We start from the raw sequence: 15,409 nt of genomic DNA on the forward strand, positions 1-15,409 counted from the left end.
ACTGTTCTGGAGGCTGAGGTTGAGGGGAATGTGTGTGTGTGTGGGGGGGGGGGGCGCAGGGAGTCTATGGGAGCTATGAGGGAATCTAAGCTACACCTCTGTCGGACTTCTACCTGCTCCCTGGCCTCACCCTCAGCTCCTTCGTCACCTTTACACAAGTATTGCATCTGTGTTTCAGTTCTGCTGTTCATTAAGATCTCAGTGATATGCTGCATTAGAGGATCTCCTATTTTAACATGACTCATCTTTCCTAATTAGCCCACTATATACTCATTCCCATAAATCTGTAGGGTATCTTTGAATCCAGTCTCTAATACCCATAGGTTAAAAACATACATGTCTTTTCTATAAGCATCCCTCCACTTCTGATGAACTCAATTCCAAGGAATTTGTTTTTTTTCTTTTCTTTTCTTTTCTTTCTTTCTTTTTTTCTTTCTGCATATGTCACTAGAAGAAAAATTTTGTAGAATTAGTATTGATCCTATAAACAGTCTATGCTTATAATATAAGACCCAGACATATTAAGTATCAAAATATGTTTTTTTTTTCTTTCTAGACCAAGCAATTTGATAAAATGATAGCTTTTAATTCTATGTCCTGGTTAACATTTAAGTCTGTCTCCCTCTACTGGATGATATGATAGCTTCCCTCCCAACTCTAAACTGGAGCCCAAAGCATGCTGAGCTCAGATAGGGATTCACAGATCGGATTTTCCATTCTTCATTCATTTGTCAATTCCACTTCTTTGACCAGCTTGTGTCTAGTAATGGTGGAAAGATTATTTCATAAATGACCCATCACTTGCACACCACCATCTCCTTGAAGCAGTGCTAACATTTAGCTAAGTCCTTAAGGTAAATAAATACCTGTGTATATCACCTTGATATTCAACCTTCCCTTCAGTGGAACAAAGGCCGCTGATCTAAACAGAGGCTTTCTGAACAGGAAGATATCCTGAGAGATTTTTCTAGGCTAACTCCATTTTCCTAACAAGGAAGCACAGATGCAAAGAGAGACAATTTCTTCCATTTGTACAACTTCAAGATGTGCAGCTTGGGTGTATCACAAATGTAAGACGCACTTCTCAAACGTTTTACAGAGACTAATTAGTGAATCCATTCAAGCTATCATAATGTTGTGACTGTCTATCCTATGTCAGACTCTCTGAGACATGCAAAGGCTTGTGAGGGGATATCATTGCACCTCAAAGAGCTTATTGTTAAGTAAGTTGTATAAATGGTGATTTTTAGGTTAAACATACTGCCAGGTCTACAACTTCAAATGGCCAATTACATGAAATTTTTCATGTTAATAAGTACTAAGTCTTGTCAGATGATTAATAATTTATGTGCATAATCTACTCCATTTGGTCTTAACTCTAGTACAACAGGCTTTGGATTTTGACCACTTTTCCCCCCTAAAAATTGATGGCTTTGAATAGGGGGTAGTACAATATACATGCTGGCGTGGAGGGATGGGCCAAAACTTTTATCTTGTTAACACAGAAAATTCCTTTGGACTGTCCTAGTGATTGATCAAAAAGTTGCTTTTGAGTGGAGCCATCAGAATCTTCCTAAATTCACTTGTTTCCCAGAAAAACATATCTGACTATCTAGTTGTATTTATTAGTCTACTTTTCCCAGCCTCAATCCATCTTCTGATGCTAAGAGTCTAGTCAGGCATTTTGCAGTCAGGGTATTAATTTTATCTGCCTACCACAATGACAAAATTCTTATATACTTGTATGCATATGTGGACTTCATGGAGAATTATCTAGTAAATAGGAAGATGGAGCCCTGAAGCAATTCTGACTTTATTGTCGGGACCACTATGCTGATGACTTACTGTGTTGCACGAAGGAGCAATATGAAGAGTTGCTCATATGGAGGTAGAACATTGCAGTGATTGTCTAGACCTTGGCTCTGACCAGCATATCTGCTCATCAGCCCTGTTCCTTCGTTGTGCCACTCATGGACTTGATTTCATAGTCCCACTGAGGTTCTTGTGATGAATAATGAATGAGCATGTGTGAGACCATGAACAGGTCTCAGTGCAGAGTTGGCAAGTATGTGTGTTCATGAATATTGTCGCTAAATTTGAATGTGCAAAGAAAAGAAATGCATGCATGGGTTCTAAGGAAGGATTTAAACATTGATAAATGTTAGTTAGGTAAATGTCATTGCCTACTGGCTTTGGATCCAGATGAGAGGGAAGGTATTCACCAGATTGGTTACTGTGGTAACCATAGGCACCAGGATGAGAAATCTTAGTTCTAAACTAATGAGCTAAATGCCAAGCTCTTGCTGTCCCTGTATCTTCTGCTTAGGAGATACAAAAGTATTATGGAAATAAATTCAAGTTCATCACGGGAGGAAAAAGTAAACCACTCTAGTGTCAATGTCAAAGCATGTATGACACCCCCAGGCACCCATGATACATTCTTCCAGTGATGCCTTTAGAAATCACAGGTGTGTCTATTTCAAATTCATTTGTAATTCTTGGATTTTAGTATCAAAGACAAGGGTGACATCTACAAAAGGACTCCTTTCTTACCATGTAAGCACAGCTGTGTCTGCCTGCTCAGCACCTAGCTCAAGACTATGAGAAGTGAAATGCCTTCAGGAGCCGCTTAGCATCCTGTAGTTCAGCTGTACTTCATTTTCATCAGGATGGATGTAAATGTAATTATTGCAAAGGATGAGAGCTTTTATAAGCATTATGCTTTTAAAACTCAGATGAGACTTAATCAACAGTTTCTCGTTTTACATCATCGATGCCTTTTTTCCACACAGCCCAGAAGTCAAGCTGAGTTTGAATTAAAATCTATTTGCTAGGCTACTTCTGAAAGATAAAAACGCTAATTGGTTTGCAGTTCCTTCAAAGGCAGCCCAACAGGTTGAGTTTGAGATGTCTAATTAGGTGTGGTCTGGAATAGTGTCTATCCAATTACTGACAAACCCAGGCCTTTGATGAGCTGTTTTCTGCTCGTGCCTTTGATCTCACCAGAGCAGATCACCAGTGCTTGCCATAAGCACCTTGTCACTATTAATTGGAGATCTTACCCCATGTCACCATTGCTGCCACCCCATTTAGCATTAATGAAGCTGCTGACATAGGTGCCACAGTTCTTTCACCATGCACCAGCAATGAATAAGGCCATTAGATGGCTCTGCCAGTGCTTGACAAATACAGAGGTGGATGCACTCAGCCAACCATTGGACTGAGCACAGGGTCCCCAGTGGAGAAGCTAGAAAAGGGACTGAAGAAGCTGAAGGGGTTTGCAGCCCCACAGGAGGAACAACAATATGAACCAACCATTCCCACCAGAGCTCCCAGGGACTTAACCACCAGTCAAAGAGTATACATGGAGAGACCCACAGCTCCAGCCACATATGTAGCAGAAGATGGCCTTGTTGTGTATCAATGGGAGGAGAGGCCCTTAGTCCTGTAAAGTCTTGAAATCCCAGTTTAGGAGAATGTGAGGGCCGGAAGGAAGGAGTGGGTGGGTTGGTGAGCAGGGGGAGGGGGGATGGAATAGGGGGTTTTCAGAGGGGAAACAAGGAAAGGGGATACCATTTGAAATGTAAATAAAGAAAATATCTAATTAAAAAAAGAAAAAAGAAAGGAATTTTCTCAACCAGAAAGGGGACACTATGCAAAGAGTAGCTAATCACACCACTAGTCAGCTAGCTAGTCCATTACTGATGAAGCAATCAAGATTGGTCAAGAATCCCAACCCGCGATTCCCTATCTGACACTGCACTAGAGATTCTGTCTAGGGACATTAAGCAAGAAAAAGAATTGAAAAGGAAGAATTAAATAAATCTCTATTCACAGATAGCATGTGCTTATATACAGAAAATTTTAGAGAATCTATCAAAAGCTATTAGGACTAAAGCAAAGTCAATTTTCAGGACACAAACCATGTTTAAAAATTTGTTATGTATGTTTCTGTGTGTTGTGTTGATGTGTGCATGTGAATGCCACTGGAGGTTTGTGGAGATCAGAGGACAACTTTCTGAATTGGGTTCTTTTCTTCCACCACAGGACTCAGGGGCTCAAACCCAGGTTACTGCCTTGCGTAGCAAGCACCTTTGTCCTCTGAGGAAACTCATTGGCCCTCAGTTTTATATTTATAGAAGTACAATGAGCAACCTGAAAATGAACTCAACAAAACAATTCCATTCATGAGTGTGTAAAAAGATTAAATATTTAGTGACAAAATGAGCAAAACAATGGCAGAATTTCTACTCTAAGAACTCTAGGTGGAAACCCATCTGATGCTTGTAGAGCAGGTGACCTGCACCATTGTAAAAAGGCATTGTCCTGGAACTAATCTAAAGATTCAACACCATTAGCATCAGAGTCACAGAAAACATCTTTGCAGAAAACCAAGTGGAGTTTCAAGAGACCAAAAATAGCCCAAGAAATTCTGGCAAAGGATAAAGGAAAAAGACGCACACTTAGTGCTTTAAAATTTACTACACAGTGATGAGTATGAAAACTCTATGACCCTGATACATATATACCACATACACCACATACACATACCACATGTACACATATACTTACACCACACACATACACACATAATACCTATATACATACCACATTTACACACACACACACATATATACCACACATGAATATACAAACATATATACGTATACCAGGCACAATACACACACACACACACACACACAGTATAAAATTCAGAGTCCAAAAATGGATGTATATGTTTCTAGTCAACTAATTTATGACAGGTGTGCTCTGACTATTCATTGAAGATAGAATGATCTTAGCAAATGGTGTTGGCATCCAACTGTGTAGCCTCATGTCAAAATGTAAATTTGAACCCTTATTTCAACTTATATATAAAAACCAGCTCAAAACAAATAAAACACATAGGTATAAGATCTGAAAGCATGGGAGGAACCTTTTGAAGAAAACATAGGGGCAAATTTTATAATCTTCCTATTCATGACATGACAGCCATGAATGACAAAATTCAGAACAGATAAATTTGGCTTTGTCTTGCTCTCTTTCAAACCCATGGTTACTTTTTCTTTCATTGGTGTTACATACATAAATGTGTGCATATTTTATTACATAAATATAACCTACTTAGTCTATAATGTTACTTTTTCCTATGTATTTTCAGACTGACCATTGGTTATTAGAAACCAATTGGTATACTCCTCCCTGAAAAGACTTTCTCCCACTCTCAGTATTCCTTAGTTACCTGTAGCTCTTTGTGCAGGGTTGAGGCCTCATGAGCCTTCCCCCATCCACAGACTTTCTTCTTAATATTCTGTAAATGTCATAAGATTTACTTTGGAGAGTTGCACACATTTGGGCATATATTGAAGACTGAAGTGTAGCATGAATTTACATGAGAGAATTGTCCTGGCTCATTTACAGAATATGATAACTGTGCCTCATACAGGATGCATGCCTCTCTCTGAGCAAGGAGCATGTGGCAGATCAAAGATACTTCCTGGAGCAAAGGACAGAGTGAGGGGATGCTTATAAGATACACCCTCCAAGGCCACACCCCAATGACCTACTTCTTCCAACTAGATCCCACCTCTGGGAGCTTCTGCCACCTTTCAATAATACCATGAGCAGGCAATCAAGTCTTTAGCTCAGGACCTTGGAGTGTGAGTTTATGACACTCCAGTAAGGCAGTTTTCAAACGAAAGAAAAGCCACTGAAAGAGAGATGGGAAATACAGAAATAAAATGTATTTGGTAAAGCAGCACCAGGAAAGACGCTGGCCCCTGCGTTGCTGAGTAGCAGTGAGGGAAGGGTGCCATGAGTTGTTCGTAATACTATTGATGTGCTGACTTCACATAGAAAATGATAAATGTATCTCTATACTTTACTCCTTAATATTTTGAAATAGAAGAAATTCAAAGCCAGAGGCCATAAAGCATTGCAATTTTTTCTGAAAAATAAAATCCATACAATATACTCTGATCATGTTTTTCCCCTCTCCATTTTCTCCCAGGTCCTCCCACCTCCCCACCCACCCACTCATATCTTTTCTTTCTTTCCATACGGCCTTCTTAAGAGAGCACAGTCTACTTAAAGTCCATTGTGCTCTTGTAGGTTTGCCACCTACAAGTAATGATTGCTTTACATTTAGAGAAAAGAAACACAGGAAACATATGATTGTACCTTCCCTATATTCCTAATTTCATTTTAAAATCTTACTTTGCCTCCCACTAGAAAGCAAGCTCCACAATCCATTTATTCAACAAATGTCCACTGGCTCTTTATAGTATTCCAAGCATTGCACTAGGAGCAAATTACATGTCTTCACGGGATTTATATTCAGTTAAGAGGAAACAGAACAGCACACATAAGTAAATCATGGGTGAGTTTGAAGGGGGCTGGTTTCCTGGAGAAAGCAAGCTAGGAGACAATGACTCAATATGTTCCCACCTGCGCTAGCCCTGGTGCCCAGAAAAGCTTCTGGCTCAGGGAATTAGTTAAGTGTGTGCATACGCAGGGTTCAAACTGAATCTTCTAAGGCTTTGTGTTTTGAACTTTGGACTGATTTTCTTCTCTTTCCTTTCCAGATATTGAGAGGGTTTGATATCTGTCTCCCTGACACAGACACTTGGCTTGCTCTCTCATGGGATAGATGATGTTTTGTCTAAGCACAAATGCCTTTACAGTATTTGTATATTCTATCTTCACATGTCAGCTTTGCTTATTGTTTCTGAAAAGTTAAATCATATTTATTTTTCTTTTCAATGATTTTTAATTATGCCAACTTCTTTAACGGTAGCTCGGAGACCTTGTGCTGTGAGGAGTTCCCTTTGACAGCTAATTCTGGTGCTGCTCATAGCTTGAGGCCTTGTGCTTTGAAAAGTTCCCTACTACAGCTAATTCTGATACTGCTTGTTAACATCATCCTGATGCTACCTAGTGCTTTTATATACAGTCAAGATTTATTACGTGTCAGTTGTTTTCAGGAAACTGTGCTTGATCCTAAGGGTATTAAATAATGGTGTGCCCATCACAGGTGATGTTAGTGATCTTCCTCTACTGTCAATAGGAAATTTGATATCTAGGTCCTAAGCAAGATTCATACGTCTGGCAGCTAAGACTGTCTCATTCACATATAACATCCTTAGAAACTTTCCACTGGCTGGCATGTGAATACATGCAGAATACTTGTTGAATAAATAAAAAGTTGTTATCTAGTAACATTAATCAATTATATATGCAAAGAGGAAACCATTGTAACTGGTTGAATGTAAAGTTTAGAATATCTTTGGATTGTTAGAAATTGGCTTACATTATCCAGATTCTTTCAGAACAGCTGTATTGTGATGGAGGTTGACCAGATGACCCATAGGCTTGACATGTGCTTAGGAGAATACTTCTCTACCTTGGACATTGGCTAACAACATGATTTATAGGGAGCAACTCATTTCTTCCTCAGAAATGTTGCAACCACTCTTTCATACACTACCTCCCAGCTCTGTAAGCTGCTTCTTCACATTTTTATACCTTGGTTAGATACTCTTATTCTTTCCTTTTGTTTTCCTATTTTAAAAGCAAACCAACCTCAGCTTTCTTAAGACATCTCATGTAGACAGCAATTTATTAGGCATGATATCAGGATATCAGGTAATAGTAAGCTCTTTGGCTGCTTATTTCCCTTATTGTGGATGGAAAGAGAAAGTGTGGTGATATTTCTTGTTGCTATGGATACCAAGCTATTCAGCTAGTAAAATCTACTTGAGTTAGATGACTTTTTTCTTGATCTGTCTACCCAGCAGACTTTTTAATATAATTTATTATAAGCCACATTAGAAAACGTTATTTACAAATGTTCCCCAACTTTCCCCTGCAGCTTCGATTTGCCTAAGATCTTCTCTGTTTTGCACCAGAAAAGATAAAATGGAGAAACATACAGCTACTCCATTTTTCCACCTATCAAAGTAGGAAACCGACACAGTTAATTCTACATAGTTTTATGTAAGGGTCACAAAAGGTTTGGCCCAGTTGTGATAATTGGCTTTTTAAAAAAAAAATCTTCAAACCCCTACTTAATTATAAAAAGCTGTCTAACTACCTCTTCAGCTCTCACCAGCTCATTAAGTCAGGTTTCCTTCCTTAAAGGAGTCTCTTTAAGGTGTATAAAATGGGACAAAGCACTAAGTTAATTGGTTGTGGTAAGGGAAAAGAAACACAAAGGCTTCAAAAGAAAATGCAAAAGATGTTCAAGGGTAGAAGAAAAATCTATTCCTGTGTATTAAGGCAATTGGGCTGTTTCTAAGGACACATATTTCCAAGGTTTAAAATGCTAATTAATCATTATCATTCATAACTGTAGAAGATTGTTTTAGTGCATTTATAACAATAAAGCTAGACACTGGGGTCAGTAAGATGGCTCAACAGGTAAAGGTGCTCACTGTGAAGTCAAAAACCTGAGTTCAGCCTGGAACCTACACAGTGACAGGAAAGGACAGATTCTGGCAATGTGTCTTTTGACCTCCACACATACTCGATGGCATATCCATGCACATGCACGTGCGCACCCCATCTCTCTCTCTCACACACACACACACACACACACACACACACAAGCACCCACACACCCATGTCATGCAGGAGTGTGAATGTGTGTTTGAACTCTTGCTTTGGTCCCTCATTTCTATTCTATCTTACTAGTCTTTGGAGAGGGGTCAAGTCCATTGCTCAAATTAAAAATTCTGCACAATAAACATTTTCTGGACTGTTTTGCTGGAGGCAGCCATGCTGGAGATGAAAGGGCCAGCCTATATGTCACAGGAACTGGATTTTAGCTGTAGCTGTGCCTCCAGCTGTGTGGCTTCCAATGAATCATTTAACTGGTGTGGTCTTCATTTCATCATCTGAAAGTTAGAGGTCAGACTATATTATTTTCCAAAGCCCCCTGACATCTTCAAATATCCACACCTCTTTGAAATATATACATATCTCCATTTTTATCCAACTGATACCCAGCCAGCATCGAGGCTAGAAACTGTTTTTAAATAGGTTACTAAGTTCAAAAGCAAATTAAAAAATAAAAATAAAAAAAAAACAGTTTTAGAAGTATAAGCCTGCCAGTAACTTTATTTCCATCTTGCACAGCATTTAAGATACTTTTAAATTTACAGTGGAAAATAGGAATTTTCCCACAAATGAGGAGAAACCGTTGGTATTCATGATGTTTTCCACAGCTGTGAGGTATTCCATCATAATCCTGTGTAATAATAACCTTGTAGTTTCTTAGGACACACCAGATACCTTGTTAAGTGTATGTGCTTCAGGTCACCAGTCCTCACAGTAAAGTATGAAACAGGTTTTATTGCATCTATTTTACAGATTAAAATGGATACAGGAGGGAAAAAAAGCAACGTCTCTGTCCCAAAGCGCCGAGCTAGTGTGGGACTAAGCCAGGATTTGATTCCCTACTGGTGCTTTTGTCCAAAGCCTAGAAACACCCCCCCTGCGCAGCCTCCAGTCTTCTGGGCTCCTGATGTCTCTGTGCTCTGTTTAAATGGAAACTCTATCTCCCATGCACTCTCCAGTCCAGCAGTCCTCTTCGTGTCTGACCTCAGTGACAGATATCAATCATGACACCAGCAGAGATGGGAATTAGGCCTGGCAGTTAGTTCCATTCCCTCTCCACCCCCTATGTCAGCCCCACCCACTAGCTTCCTTTACCATAGTGTATTTAGTAACTAAAAATGGGTGAGAGAGCAGTCAGAGTCCCAGAGCAAACCTGGCATATTACCAGGTACTTTAACGAACGTGTCAGAAAATCAGGATAAGATACAGTGACCACAGGAATACCAAGGGACGAATAACAATAAATGCTGATAGCATCCGTAATGGGTTTAATTATGTCTCTCTCTCTCTCTCTCTCTCTCTCTCTCTCTCTCTCTCTCTCTCTCTCTCACACACACACACACACACACACACACAGACACACACACACACACACACACACAGAGAGAGAGAGAGAGAGAGATACACAGTCATGAAGGTAGATCCAAATCCAGGCTGACGGTGTCTTTATAAAAAGAGGAACATCTGACATAGATACACACACACACACACACACACACACACACATACACACACACAAACACAAACACTCGTGCTCACAAACCAGGAAGAAATCCATGTCAACTCACAGGCAGGGAGCTGAATGGTCGTCCTACAAGATAAGGAACTCTCAATGGCCATGATGCCCATACATGAAGAAAATTTTCCCTGAAAGGCCCCAGAACCTGACATGATCATCTCGGCCTTTAGTACCTTAAGTCACTATAGGTATGGTGTTTGCTCTTAAAGTAGCCCCAGAAAGCACTGTCTCCTCAGTCTGAAGGTGCTGTAGAGAGCACCTTCAGCAAGCTAGGAGGCAGCAAAAGCTATGGCTATAGCAGAGGGGCCACTTTCCATGAGGCATGGACCAAGACATACATTTCTGAGCTTTTGCATAGACTGTTTGATTACTTTGAATAATAGAATTTATATGGGAAAGCTACAATACATGCTTGATTAATTTTCGCTGCTTAACTGGTTTCCAGAATAATGGATTGTTTTTACTAATAGCTCCTATATATGATTTGCTTTTCGAGACATGATAAACAGTGTTTTCATATGCTTGGTGTATTACATCTACCGCAAGCTATTTTAGTCTGTTTTCTGTAACTCTAATAATGACTGGAGATAAGATCAGCTTGAAAGAGGAAAAGTTTATTTGGGTGAATTTTGAATGTTCCTCTTTATCTATGCCTGTTGGCCTGCTGTTTAGGAAACTATGCAGAGACTGTGCATCATGGTGGGAGCATGTGTTGGGGGATTCTTCTCATCTCACAGTGGCTGGGAAGCAAAGATACCAGGGGCCTAATATCCCCCCTTTAAAGAGGGCTCACTCCTTTGTGTATTCTGCTAGGCTTAGCAATAAATACTTCTCTGTACTATAGGAAGTGCTTTTTCCTTAGTCTAAACTGTTCCCTGATTGATTTCTTTTGACTATAGAACTGTTTCTCCTACTACTTAGGAACCAATCCCCGTATTCAACAATGAAAGAAGCCCTCGTACTACCTCTCACATTCTGTGAAGCGACTGGGCTAGCTTCCTCAGCTCCACAGTGTCAATGGTGGCTGCCTTCATCTGGAGGGCTTATCTTGACTCAGACACCCATATACTCGGTGGCCAGCACTGACTTAATAGGAGCTCTGGAGGGGTTTTAGATGTTGTGTCTCCATAGGTTCTTTCCCATGTTGCCACTCCAGCTCCACTTGGTTATTTCACATAGTATGTCCACTACCTTCAGAGCTGTTTGGATGGCATTTGATGCTAGCTCTAATGGTCAAAAGTCTTGACGTATTAACCAAGGGAACATGTACATGTACATAAACATGTACATGGAATGGGTGCCTTCTGATTGGACAACAGAAAACAAGAAGAAAAGATCCAACTCCCCCTCCCCTGTTATTCTTTCTGTTACCAGAGCAGAGGCTATAAGGCAGTCTCAGGGCCAGAAAAACATGGATTAAAAACAAACCTACGGCAAAACATTTGAGCTCAAAAGACTGTTTTTATTGAAACATCAGACCATTATGGTTATTGGTTGGGAAAGATTAAGTGGGGTGATGAATGCGGATTGCATAACACAGAATGCCGGTTACATAACAGAATGCCTGACACAATTTTTAATTTTAATTTTTTTGGTCCTATTACTGTGGTTGGTACTTTGTACTACATTAGTAGTATAAAAAATTGTACTTTAAAAAAGTTAATTTCAGCAATATTTTTTTATTCGGGGTGTCTTGTATTAATTTTATTAATTATTTTACTCCATATTATTTACCTGTGGATGGAATAAACATAATATACCTCATATGTTATTTGAAAACTAATAATAATATGAGCTGGGCGTGGTGTCTTATGTCTATAACCAGCCTGTAGAAGGCTGAAGCAGGAGAATTCTATGAGTTTGAGTTTGAGGAGGCAGCTTGAGCTACAAAGTGAGTTCCAGGCCAGCCTGGGCTACAGAGTGAGTTCCAGGCCAACCTGGGCTACAGAATGTGATACTAATGCATGCAAAGTGCTAGCACTTACCAGCATTCAACAGATAGCAGTTTGGCTGTGGCGGGGTAGTGAGCAAGAATTCCAACCACGGGTCTCCAAATCATGCTCCACTGTTTTATTCAATGACTGTTATAAACAGAAAAAAAAATTCCATCACAATTTTGCTCCAGTTTCCTCCTATTTGCTCTAATTTCGCTTCTCAGCGAATGTGCAAATTGGAAAATAAATTCTCAACTCCCTGAAACAATAATTTTTTTTAAAGGATCATGATGCTAAAAAAATGTAAAATGCTATTTTTCAAACTATGTTAAGGTTCTGGTTTAGAGCTAAGAAAGGACTTTAAGAGAATAAACAAGGATCAAAGGCAACATCTGGAATCAATTAGGACTCAGTCAGAAAACCCAAGAGGTTAACCCTGGGATTAATCCCTAGGGATGCTGGAGCAGCAGATACCAACTACTGCTTTACTGATTCTCTCCCAGTGTCCACTGTCTCTCTAAGATGTATTTATAATTTCAAATGCTTATTAATAAGTTTGTTATGCCAAAATAGTCAAGAAAACTATGATGCTTCATAATTGCAGAGGACAAGGAGTTTGTCACACTAACCTTTAGGATCTGTGAAAACAGAATCTGCCACTCACATTTTAAAGATTTGTTTTTGAGTTTTGAAATTACATTATGTATCCATTCACTTATTTACAGTGTTTATATGCATGTGTGTGTATGTGCATGCCTTGGAATGGTTTGGCGGTCAGAGGACAACTTGTAAGACTCAGTTCATTCTTTCCAGCATGTGGTCCCTGGGGATGGAACTCAGGCTGCCAGGCTTGGTGGCAGGTGGCTTTACCAAGGGAGCCACCTCACCGCCATGACCGCTAGCTAGGATATACTAAAGAATGCTTTGAGTCTAGGGCTTGGGGGCGGCTTTAGCTCAGCACAAGATCACTTGCCCTGTAATCATAAGATCCTGGATTTGGTCCCTGGGCCCAGGGTGTGTGACAGTTCTTAGAATGAGAAAAGTTGTAGGTATGGGGCTATCTGAGAGTTGATTTCAGGGAAATTCCAGTGAAAACCACCCTTCAGAGTGAGAGGGGATTCAAGGAGTGAAGGAAGAGAGGAGAGAATAGGATTTTAATAATAACATAATTGAATAATAGATATATTATTATATGTTGGAGAAAATGTGTCAGGTATGAATCTAACTTGTACAAGAATAAAATGCTATTATTTTGTGTTTCTGGGAGGCATAAAAATCACCCATTTGACTAACTCTTCTTCCCACTGGTACTGTTTTAGAGGCTTTATAGGTTCACTTCCTCAGTTTTAACACTTATCTGAACAGATGTATATGACGTATGGTTAGGAATGCTCCCTGCAGGGTACTTGGTAGAGGAGAACGGGTCTCCATCCTTTAAGCAGACCAATGGTCATGGTGGGCATACTATAAACCATTATCTAAGAACTGTAGTTTTCTCCCTGTCTCTAAAATGATCTGTGTTTTATGCACTTGGCAACTCAAGGAGTTGTCTTTTCCTCCTTCTTACATTCCTTTTTTTCTTTCCTGGCTAGGGTTAGGCTCAGAGCTCATTTAGTTTTGGGTCTGGGAGTCTGCCTGACAGCCGCAGTCCCAAAGCCACTGCTTGCTCACCAAGCTGGCTTTGTAACATGGCTCCTTGACAGCAGAGAAACCCAGGAGAGCCAGAAATTTCTTTCATCGGCTCTTGGGAGCTGTGACAAGGGTTCTGGGAACTCACAGCAGGCATTCAGAGTGTCTGGTAAAGGTTTATGGCTGCATGATCAACATTTCCCTATAATGACTTTGGAGTACTTAGAGAAAGCTCCAACTTCTTATGAAAGAAATGTCATTTTAGAAATGATTATAAGTTACTAATGGTTGGGAACTCATGGAAAGGCCTCATGCCATGAGGAGACTTCCTGGCTTGGGGGCGGGGAGAGATGCCATGTGGTCAAAGTTTACAGTCATTGATGAAAAGATCTGGGGATAGGTGATCCCCCCCCCCCCACACTACATCAGAGTTCCCAACTAAAATCATCCTGATGTTGTCAGAGGACAGAAGTCATGCTGTACAGAACCTGGTCCTAAAAGCAATTGAAAAGGGCTGCAGAGATAGCTCAGTGGTCATTGCTCTTCCAGAGGACTCAGGTTTGGTTTCAGGCACCTACAGTTAGCAGCCATAGACTCCTGTAACTCCTGTAACTTCAGTACAGGGGGATTCATTGCCCTCTTCACGCATCTGTGAGCATCTGCATATATATACGTGTGTGTGTGTGTGTGTGTGTGTGTGTGTACATATATATGTACATATATATATATGTTTGTGTGTGCATATGTATATGCATATGCACACACACAAATATACATACAAATAGAGAGGAACAGAGACAAATTTGTGAAAGACAGAAGCAGAGAGAAGAGAGGGAGAGAGAGAAACAAACAGGCAGAGAGAGAGAGAACAAAGCAGTTGGAAAGAACCGTAGAACTGTTAAGGGTTTGAGCACAGAAACTCAAGAGCAGCATGCTGGGTGTTGGCACCTACGCTCAGGGCACCTAGGGCAGTAAGTTGGCTTTAGAAGCTTGGAGCTATTCCTGAAGACTCTATAGTGTTGTGGGCTTATGAGTCCAGTTTATGAGCCTCTGAAACTTGGAGCTGTCAACACAAAAGAAGCTGCTCTGTGCCCCCCCGCCCCCCAGGAACTTCTACCTGGATAGAGGCAAAGAGTCCTCAGCCAGCAGTTTAGTCTGCACCTAGGAATGTACTCCTCTCGTATGCAGTTTCTCAGCAATCCCGGGTGCAGCTAGCATCCCCAGACACAAGGTTGAAATTCTGTCTCCATCCCTGGGAATAGCTTCAGAACAACCACTAGCTTCGATTCACCTGCATTTATATTTCACTTACTCTAGAAGTTAAATGAGGATAACAAACTCATGGACTATGGAGGGCCCTACCCCTAGCAAAACAGTTATCCCAAACATTACCACTTCTGATCAGATAAGATATTAACTGTTTTTGTACATACTAGCAGATTGGTGTCAATATTCCCGTTTACCAACATCTCTCTCTTTTTTTCATATTATCTGAATGTCTCCCTGGTTTGTGCATTAACAAGTTCATGTTCCACACATGTTAATTTTATATTGTTTGAAAGCATGTAATATTTGAAACTTTTTGAATGACTATATTTACATTTGAGACTCTAGATTTGGGGATCTTGCTTTTGATGTTACAATGAAAGGGTTGCTAAGCTCCTAAGAAACTAATCAAAACTCCAGGGCTACACAGACAGCTTTCAAATGT

This window comes from Apodemus sylvaticus, chromosome 1 (genome assembly GCF_947179515.1).
Source record: "Apodemus sylvaticus chromosome 1, mApoSyl1.1, whole genome shotgun sequence".
NCBI lineage: Eukaryota > Metazoa > Chordata > Mammalia > Rodentia > Muridae > Apodemus > Apodemus sylvaticus.